Here is a 10,659-nt window from a genome sequence, read left to right on the forward strand (position 1 = left end):
TTTCATAAGTTTAATTGGAGGTAAGTACAATACAAGTGCCATAACTTTTGTACAGCGATCACTTGAGTGCCACAACTTTTTTTCGATCACCCGAGTACCATAACTTTTAAATATGGACCACTTAAGTGCCATCGGCGATTTGGGTCGCCGGAAAATCCTACGTGGCATTAAAATAATGTAAATCCAACCTACGTGGATCGACGGAAAAGTGAATCAGTAAATAAAATGGAAATGATGTCGTATCCTTCAGATTGAACGAGACAAATCAATTGCTTCAACAATTGGGGCAAAATCACTTGAACCCTAACCCTACCGAGATCTTTCAACAAATGGGGGAAAATCAAATTCTCGCAAAAGGAATTCGGAACCCTAACCCTATCAAGCCGAACTCAACAAAATCGAAATCTTCAAATTGTCCAAAATCAAATCGTCAAAGTCGCGATGGGAAGTAGAAGCACGGCAAGTGGCTCTCGAGTGTACAAGCAAAGCCTGGATGCAGCTCTACACTTTTGCTATTGTGGGCTGCGAAGTCCAACAAGAACGGCTTGGACGAGAGATAATCCTGGGAGAAGATTCCATGGATGCGCCAATTATAGTGCAGACTTCAATTGTGGATATTTTAGGTCCCTCATCTCTATTTTGCTGATCTATCAAGTTTTTCGATGTCTTTAGCGTTAACATGTTTTGGATTTACGGTTTGTTTGCTCGATTTTGAGGGGATATGTTACTTACCCCGCTAATGCAACAAGCATAAATGAAATTGTATACTGACTTTCTTGTAGGTGGGTTGACTCGAAATCCTCAAACCGAGCAACGAAGGTTATCTTGGAGCTACTTCAAAAACAAGATGAAGGTCGACATGTATTGACAAATGAGTTAGACGATGGGGACTCAATGGAAGCAGAGATAAAGGGTCTGCAATATTTGTTGAACCACTGGAAGAAGGAATTTTCAAAGATGAAAAATCAAAGAGATATTTAGCGAATGATTGTTATGGTGTTGTTGTTGGTGGGTTTGTTCTGGTTTATGGGCATATGTAACCCTATTAAAGAGAAGGTTTTTTTGAGTCTACCGTAGTTGAGGAACAATTATATGATGATGTCGTATATGAACGTGATATTGTTCTTGTGCCAAGAATTGTTGTTACAATTCTGTGAGTTTTGAGGATGCCAACATGAATACAATGGTGCAAATGCAATGTCAAAATGATGTGCAGCAAGATTAGAAGCATCGTCCTCGGTTTTTTTGTAAAGGTGTTCGAGATGGAATGAGCTCCAACAAGCCATTGAATGATCGTTTGAGTGCCATAGATTTAGTTAAATCGACCACTTAGGTTAGTAAACTTTCACAAAGTGGCCACTTAAGTACCTTATCTTTTTAAAAGTGGCCACTTAGGTTCCTCAATTTTTGAAAAGTGACCACTTAGGTTCCTCAATTTTTGAAAAATGGTCACTTAAGTTCCTCAATTTTTAAAAAGTGATCGCTTAGGTTCACTTTTTTTTATATTGCTGCTTCACCTGTATCAACCGTAAAATACTATTTATCTTGATATAACAAGCTAATCCAACTACAAATACTATTGCACCATTACATAATCATTGCTACTCAATGGTACCGCATATTCTTATATCATCAACAACAATAACAGCCAACCAAGTTCAATTACATAATGTTCTTGCTAAACACACCAGCAAAAAATGCAACGGATTGTTGCTAAACACATGTTCCAAACCAAAATGCAACATATTGTTGCCCTGCTAAAATGCAGCAATATCACAACTTAACCACATTGCTGCATAACATACATCAAATCAAGTTGCAGCATCAAACACAATTCTAGCAACTTCAAATTTCTAAAAGAAACATCAACAGCAGACATCATCTCAAATCCTCCCATCGGTCAAGCTAAACAACTTCATCACTTCCTTTTTTTCTCTTCAAAAGGCTTCACTTGATGCATAATCCTAGCACTCTTCCGAGTTGGAATTATATTCACACGCCGCATTGCCATTTCCTTTTGCATTGTTTTATCTTTTGGAGGAGCCACCTCATTTGGATGTTCGGGTACATTTGTATTGTCTCCCGTTGAACTCACCGTCCGTGTTGGCACCGTGGCAGCAGTCCGTGCATTGACATTTGCAACTGCTCTTTTTACCCTTTGTTTTGGAGGTGGCATTGATTGTTTTTTTTTCGCTTGTGCTCGAGTAACCATTGGTTGGTTTATCAATGCCTCTTCTTAGCTTCTTTGTATCGGTGCGATCGATTCTTGAGTTGGTCCTCCTTCGGAGATCAAGACCTCTGAATTTCTTGAGTTAGTCATGCCGGGATTCATATCTGTCAACCCATGTCTTGTCCTTTTTACAATTGCACCATATGTATATTGTGATGCACAAGTTTGAGGAACATTTTTAGCCGGTCTCCTTTTAACCTACGAAAAGGCAGAAAGCAATGAAGTTAATGGCTCAATGATTTATAGTCAAAAGCAAAGACAATAACAAATAGCTTACCGGATATTTCCTCCTTAGTTGTACACTATTGGACCGAGTTTGCCCTGGAATTGGAACCGCATGGCTGCTTATATCGCCCTGTGGTACCCCCGCAATAGTTTCACGAATGTCTTCAGCCGGTCTCCTTCTAACCCGCAAAAAAAGAGAAAGCAATGAAGTCATTGCTCCAAGGATTTAGAGTAAAAATAAAGGACAATAACAAACGGCTTACCGGATATTTCTTCCTCTCTTGTACACTTGTGGACCGAGTTGGGTCCGGAGTTGGAACCGCATGGTTGCTTGTGTTGTCCTGCGATGCTCCTGCATAATTAGCTTGTGTTGTCTCCAATTGTTGTTGGTGGTGCTGTTTCTTAGCTCGACAACCAGCCTTATTGTGCCCTTCTCCATGGCAAAATGAGCATCGAATTATTCCACCATCCCCGCTCATTTTGTTACCACTTTTCTCAATTTCCTCCAATCTCCTTTTCTTTTTAGGCCTGCCAATTTGCTTCTTCAATGGTAGAGGTTTTGGGGGTTGATGGTTTGTTTCCTCTCAGAATTTGCTACTCCTCAATGGCTGCATCATGAACTGATATGTAGCCAAATACCGATTTTTCTTATAACAATCATCAACATAATCCTCCGCATTGAGGTTCTTCAGTTGAATGGTACATATAGCATGTGAACATGGTATTCCGGTCAATTGCCATGCTCAGCAAGAGCATTTTTTCCTCTCCAAGTGGACAACATAATTATCACCATTATTCTTAATCTCGAAGCCATCGTCCCCATTCCAAATCGACTTGCAAAACCTACTACCCGGTACACTCTCCTCCAATTTCTTTACAATTCTAGGCCCACATTGTGTAGGCCACTTTGTACATCCATCTCTCTGCCTATGTAGCCTAGTCATGACCATCACTCCGATGTCTTCCAGCATACTAATTATTGATTTGCACCTGGCTCCTATAATCGTGTCGTTGAATGCCTCACAAAGATTGTTATCAACGATGTCGCACTTGAATTCTTCGCTAAAAAAGGCCTTACACCAATGTTTTGCTTCAGTGCGGAACAAGGCTTCAAAGGCTTCAGCAAACAACTTATATAGGGCTTGCTTGTGACCTCTAAAGTCTGCCATGTTAGTGTTTTTTGCAATCAACCAAAATTGCTTCCGTAGCTCATCGCCTCTATACTTCTTCGCCCAATTTGCAAATATGTGCCGAGCATACATTCTGTGCTCAAGATATTTCATCAATTCAACTATAGCTGGAATAAGCCCCTAGAAAACCAGCAAACATTAATAACATACATAAAATGAGTATCATTAGAAAGATAACAGTTAAATCACAGTGTCTCACCTTTTGTTGATCGCTCATAAATGCCCAACCACTTCCGTCGGTTATGTCAAGATCAGCCATTAGATTTTTCAAAAACCAAGACCAAGTGTCCTTGTTCTCCAACTTCACAACAGCCCAAGCTATTGGAAACATTTGGTTGTTTCCATCTCTTCAAATTGCTGCCAATATCTCTCCTTTGCATAAACCCTTCAAAAAACAACCATCTAACCCAATCACTCTTCTACAGCCAACTAAAAACCCTCTTATGCATGCCTCAAAACATATGTACATCCCGTGAAATCGTGTCTCATGCTCATCTAGTGACGGCTCCTCAACCTCGACATGAATTCTACTCGGTGGATTTTGAAACCGACACTCCCCGGCATAGTTCCAAATCTGTGCATACTCTTGCTTGTAAATGCCCATCAATTCACCCATCACCTTGTGCTTAGCTCTTTTGCATTGATTTCTAGACACGTTCACACCTACTTCCTCTCTGACTAGTTGCTTCAATCGAGTATTGTTTAGCTCTGGCATGGCCTTAATGGTATTGAAAAAGTGCTTGGCCAACCACACACTTGTCACTCTATTATTACGAAAATCAATACCACGCTTATGCTCTTCCTGGAGTGACCGGATTTGAAATGAGCCAGTTCTTCTATCCAATGCAGCATATATCATCCATGGACAATTATCTTGTGTACACTTCACCCCTAATATAGTTCTTCGTATTTCTAATGAACTTCGATTCCTCTCTTTGAGTGATTGAATACTTTATGATAGTCTCTCTCAATTGTTTTGCATTATCAAATCTCATTGATAAGCAAAACAAAGGGCTTGCAGAATTTGAATCGTAAGAAGGGTACTTACTTGACCTTTTCCCACTTTGAAGCGCACCATCTTCATTGTCTTCTAAGCTGCCGTAATGATTCTCACTACTTTCCTCATTTTACGTATCATCGGCATCATTGACAGTAGCTCCATCTTCCTTGCCTGCTGAAGTACCCTCATCAACTACCCCAACTTGTCCTTCTTTCCTTTGTCGAAATGCTCTTACTTCTTCTCTTGCTTATGCAATGTCTACATCATCAGCATCACTTGGGCATTGTGTATGCAACAGTATTTCCTCATCTTCATCACTAGACAATGCAACTTCCCAAGGGCTCACATTTATTTGAGTCGATTCTTCAGCTACTGTGTCTTCATCATCGGATATGCCACCAATTCTTTCAAGTTCTCGACACGGCTCTAACACGTGAGCTGTATGAAAAGCCCGATTGTCCTCTGCTTGTAGATTTTTTTCTAAAACAGATGCATCCCCATCCTGGGTTTCCACATGAGCTTCCAAAATTGCTTCCTCACCTCCATTGCCATCAACATACACAGACACCTCTTGACCATGAAGAAAATAGTAAACAACATCCCTAACACCACTATCATCATGCAAGCATCTCATTCCATCCTTCGGACTTTGACCGAGTATTGCATAATATAGCTTCGTAATTTTGTATCGCAACCGTTGCACTATATCCTTCTTAAACTCTTTATAAGACAGTCAACTCACACTGATGAGGACAAAAGCCACATCTCCACCGACATATTTAGTCTCATTATCTCCAATTACAAACTTCCCATCGTAGAAAACTTTGACCGGCGCAGTCGTATCGCCCATGGTAACACTGTTGATTCGGAAAATAATTATTTCTATAAGAGACATCACAATGCAAGCTATGTTGACACTGCATGAAAGATAAAATATATTTTTTATATAACAAGGACCACAACACAAACATGCAATATAAAAGAAATAATTTTTATAGCATTCTCTATCATCTGCTAACAATTTTGCTAGCCTTTGGAGCCAATTACAATCAGCTTTTTCCCCATCACGGGGACCACAACAACAGAAATCTTTAACAATGCGGTTATAGAAAAACAATCTTTTTTTTATAATGGGGACCACAACCCTCGACACTACACAAAAGAAAGAATAATTTTTTCCATGACAGACAAGGACCACAACAAAGCAAAGACACGACAACTTCAGCACTTGGTCCCCACTACCCCATCACATTCGGTAAACAACAATCTCGTTGTCGGCCGGTGGACACAAAACGACATAAGGTACAACTCGGAAAATGAAACTCACCTTTATACTATGCCAGCGATACCCTAATTTTTCCCTCCAACGGATCGCCTTTCTCGCCTTTTCTTTCACTTTCACTCACTATCAATAACGCCAAAATGAATAAACATGTGTGTCGTTTATTAATCACTTCACACAAACAAAAAATCACTTACCTTTGCTTGTGTCGACCCCGGTTCGTCACGCGACAAGCACTTCCTCCGCCTTCCGAGACTCCAACAAGAATCACAAGAATGGAGTAGGGCCTTCGATCGATTTGCTTGAGACACTAAAGATTGATGAAGAACGGAGCCCTAATTTGATTTGGCGAGCGTCGACTCTATCGGACAGAAATCGATTTGCGAGAGGGAAGGTTTGGAGCCCTAATTTTCCTCGAGCCAATTTTGATCGTTCTCTCTCTCGATCTTGAAGGCGGGTTGAAGAGTTGATCGTGCAGCGTCGTTTTCTCTTTAAGAGGGACATGCTGGAGAAGAATTTGCATGGTGGACTTGTAACTCTTTTTTTAATTTCCACGTTACAATAAAACATTAAGTAAAAAGTCCACGTAGGATGTTTTACCTGAGATGGCACTCAAGTGATCCCTTTTGCTCCGATTTGGTACTTAGGTGAACGAAAAAAAAGTTGTGGCACTCAAGTGATCGCCATACAAAAGTTATGGCACTTGTACTGTACTTACCCCGTTTAATTCTATCCCAAACTCTAAGCCTCTCCTGGTAAATCGCCGGTACATAACAACATGTTAGTCTAAAAGGTACCCCCTGGGTTGGGTCATCATATTTCGGATCGATGAGGTTTTTTGAGGCAGAGAGGACTTCTACACCCACATCATCATTCCAAAATAGGGTTAAACCACCACTAATACCAATCGGGTTCACCACCCATTGATTCCGGAACTTTAGCCTCTTCCTCACACGCCGAATATACCCTTCTTGATTCTTAGTCTCGCATAGGAATACTAAACTGGGCCTTTCTTGAGCCGAAACGGCTCTAAGGGCTTGAACCGTCAAAGGTGTGTCCAACCCTTGACGGTTCCAAGCTAGGATGCTCATTGGTTACTCGGTGGCTTATTAGGGCAAGCCACCAATGCCCATAGGTTTGAGTCTTTAGCAGAACTCACGAGTGTATCAAGTAAATTTGCTTCATCAAGCAGCATGGTTTGCATCTCCTTCTCATCGGTAAGATGTGACTTTCTTCCTCTTTTCGTCTCTCTATTAACAGGTTTTTTCCGAATTTTCCTCGGGGAGCTATCGCCATGGAATGAAGGGAGTTCTAATCGGAGATGTGTCGCATGTGCTGTGTTAGCAGATTGTTTCGACATTTCCCGGATAGGGATAAGTCCCTCAGCCTCGCTCATCTTCCGTTTTCCCCTTTCTTCACTAGGTGTTTCCCTCCCTTCATTTTCTCTTTCCTTTCTCCAAGTGCGGTTGGTGGGATTAGGGACTTACGGGGTTTTCGGAATTGTTTCCTCCTCCATATGCTCTACTATTTTTGCCTCATAGAAGGATTTCCAATAGGGGCTGGGGGTGTTCATATCAGTTTTGAGCCATGTTCCGTAGAAGATGCTGTCATTTTTTGCGAACTTTTCTTCTTCATAGGGGATTTCAGCGCAATTTTGGGCATAGTGTCCAATTTTCCCGCACGAGAAGCAAAAGATGGGCAATCTCTCGTAGCAGAAGTCGATCCAGAGTTCTTTCCCTTTATAGCTGCAGATCATTCTCGGCTCCAAAGGGGCTAATAGGTCGAGAACAATTTTTGCTTTGTACACCGCTATGCCTGCATACCTTTTAGCCTCGATTTTAACCTCCTCCACTCTCCCAACTTGTTCTGCTATGCTGGCAATAACCTCCATTTTCCTTCCTCCACGAGCAACCCGATGACATGAATCCAAAAAGCACATGAAGCAAAGCCATAACACTGGGGGACAAAGTTGGGTTCCCATGCTTTTAGAACTAGGAGATGCCGAGAAAAGGACCAGGGGCCAGCATCCGTAATTCTGCACTTCTCTTCAACAGATTCAAAAATAAAGGAGAAAAGTCCAAGTTCAAGGTGTGTAAATACTACCTTTTCGGTTTTCCAAGCCCTCTTCATTGTCGATTGAAAGCCTGGAATTGACTTCGGGATTTCCATAAAGTCGCCCAAATGCAGTGCATTCACCTTCTTTTAGACATGTTTCGGTAACTACATCATCTATCACCGCTCTTTTAGTCCTGGTCCATAAATGACCTAGGCGATTGCATAGGGCATTTAGCCGTAGATCCCGATCCATTTTGCTTTGGACTAGCAGGTTAAAGGCACTGGGCATGCAGCGATTAATCTGCTTGTGTTTGGGTCTTGAAGTTTAGGAGTGACAGTAATGAAGCTACGCCTGGGGGAAAAATCACATGGCTGACGCAGATTCGGTTCCGAAAAAGGGGGGGAATAAAGCAAGGAAGAGTTTAGGGTTTTGAGAGTCTCTGAGAAAGAACCTGCTAGGAGGAATCATCACAAGGAGGTGATATCTCTGCATGGCCGGGGGTTAGGGTTTGGGTGATGGGGGATTGTGGTTAGGGTTTGCTACCCAAAGGTAGGGAAGAGCTCTCATGGTGAGAGAGATTTGTCCATGTGGTTCAGAAGGGAAAAAAAGGGGATAGCTCCTTACTCGCGACGGGATTGAGTCAACGAGAATTGTTGTGCCAAAAGTTCAAGACTTGACCGAAAATGTGCCAACAGTTCGGGCACCACATCAACATCAAGAGACCTGTAATTCAAGCAAACAACTTTGAATTTTTATTTTATTCTGGAGTCTTGAACGTTATTCTAGAGGGAGGATAAAAAAAATGAGTTTGGGAGAAATGTCTACGTTTTTTTATCTTTTTGCATGTTCTTTTGTTCTTGGAGTTTTTCAAGTATTTTGAAGAGAAGACAAAGTGGTGACAGAATTCTTGCTCTTTGATTCAAGATGTTTTATTTAATTTATATTTTTGTTTCTTCTTCTATTATGTTTTAATTTTCTTTCATTGGGGCTACGATGTAGCCTGACCATGATAATATGAATTTCTTGATGTTTATGTTTTGCAAGTGATTTCATTCATGTGAGTTATACATTATTGTGCTTAATGCTTTTAAGTGATTGGCCACCATTAAATGATTCGATGTGCATGTTTGAGACCGAAAAGTGATAATATGCAATTGCTTCTTATAATATATAACCATGAATTACAATGTGGATAGAAATATACCATATTATTTGTGTAGCTTTCAGCGATAAGGTGATCCAAAAGACTCAATGTAAATCGGGAATATTCACATACTTTAATGCACTTATATTTATTAAAATTCACATAGAGATATAGTGGATTGATAAACTGGATAGATTTACTATACCTAGAGATATGATAGCAAATAGTAGAGGAAATTCCGCTATCACATGTTTGATATTATTCTTGTATGCATAAAGATCTAAAATTCATGTTTAGTGGTTATGGTGAAATCGGATGCTCTAACGTATTTATTTGATTGATTTACCGCATCTTGTTCTAAGCTTTTACCTTTAAGATTGTTAATTTTATTTTATTCTCTTTTTTATTTTTACTTGTTAGATAAATTTTAGAATTAGTCCAATTTTAGTATTCAATTAGTTTATTAATCATCAATTTCTATGGGACAATATCTTTTCTCATCATTATATTACTTGTTCAACACGTACACTTACGTTGAGAATTTTGTGAACAAGTTTTTGGGGCCGTTGCCGGGGATTGATTGTTTAATACTAATTAGTATTGCTACCGGATATTTCTAAGTTTAATCTAGTTTTTTTTTTCTGCAGATGCACATCGATGTATGATACGTAGACAACAAGGGAAACTTGCTGAGTTTGATTAAAAAACCAAACGTACATTTAGAAGGCGACTAAGAGAACAAAGAAATCACACTAAAAAGATGGGAGATGCTGAAGATCAACGTAGCTCTTGAGAGATTATGATGTGCCAACAGTTCGGGCACCACATCAACATCAAGAGACCTGCAATTCAAGCAAACAACTTTGAAATCAAGCCATCACTCATTTAGATGCTTCAACAATCAGTGCAATTTAGTAGGCTATCAAGCGATGATCCAAGCGCTCACATTGATGTTTTTATTAAAATCTGTAACACAATTAAATATAATGGAGTTACAGATGATGCTATTATATTAAGATTATTTCCATTTTCCCTTAGAGACAAAGCTAAGAGTTGGCTCTCTTCTCATCCTACAGGATCAATCACTACATGGAATGATATGGCCCAAAAACTTCTTGATAAGTTCTTTCCACTCGCAAAGTCTGCAAAAATGCGTAACGATATTACTAATTTTATGCAGATGGATAATGAATCATTGCATGAATAATGGGAAAGATTTAACGAGTTTCTTAGGAGATGCCCACATCATGGACTCCCTGTATGGATGTAGGTACAAACTTTTTATAATGGGTCTAGTGCAAATATTCATTCTATGATTGATGCGGCCACAAGGGGAACTTTGAATAATAAAACACCGGAAGAAGCCTACAACTTGTTAGAGGAAATGGCATCCAATAGTTATCAATGGTCTACCGAGAGGCTACTTGTGTGAAAATCTAGCGGACTTCATGAAGTAGATGTTGTCACTACAATTGTTGCACAACTTGAAGTACTCAACAAAAAGATAGATAACATGAGTACTTCTATCATGC

General features: G+C 40.0%; 1 non-coding gene across 1 annotated transcript; it reads right to left on the reverse strand.

The window, feature by feature from the left end:
* Nucleotides 1-10,274: 10,274 nt before the first annotated feature.
* LOC115728458 lies at nt 10,275-10,381 on the reverse strand. The gene has a single exon (XR_004013839.2). It is a non-coding gene; the product is annotated as a small nucleolar RNA R71 (small nucleolar RNA).
* Between the last annotated feature and the right edge of the window lie 278 nt (nt 10,382-10,659).

The sequence above is a fragment of the Rhodamnia argentea genome, chromosome 2 (assembly GCF_020921035.1).
Source record: "Rhodamnia argentea isolate NSW1041297 chromosome 2, ASM2092103v1, whole genome shotgun sequence".
In the NCBI taxonomy this organism is placed as follows: domain Eukaryota; kingdom Viridiplantae; phylum Streptophyta; class Magnoliopsida; order Myrtales; family Myrtaceae; genus Rhodamnia; species Rhodamnia argentea.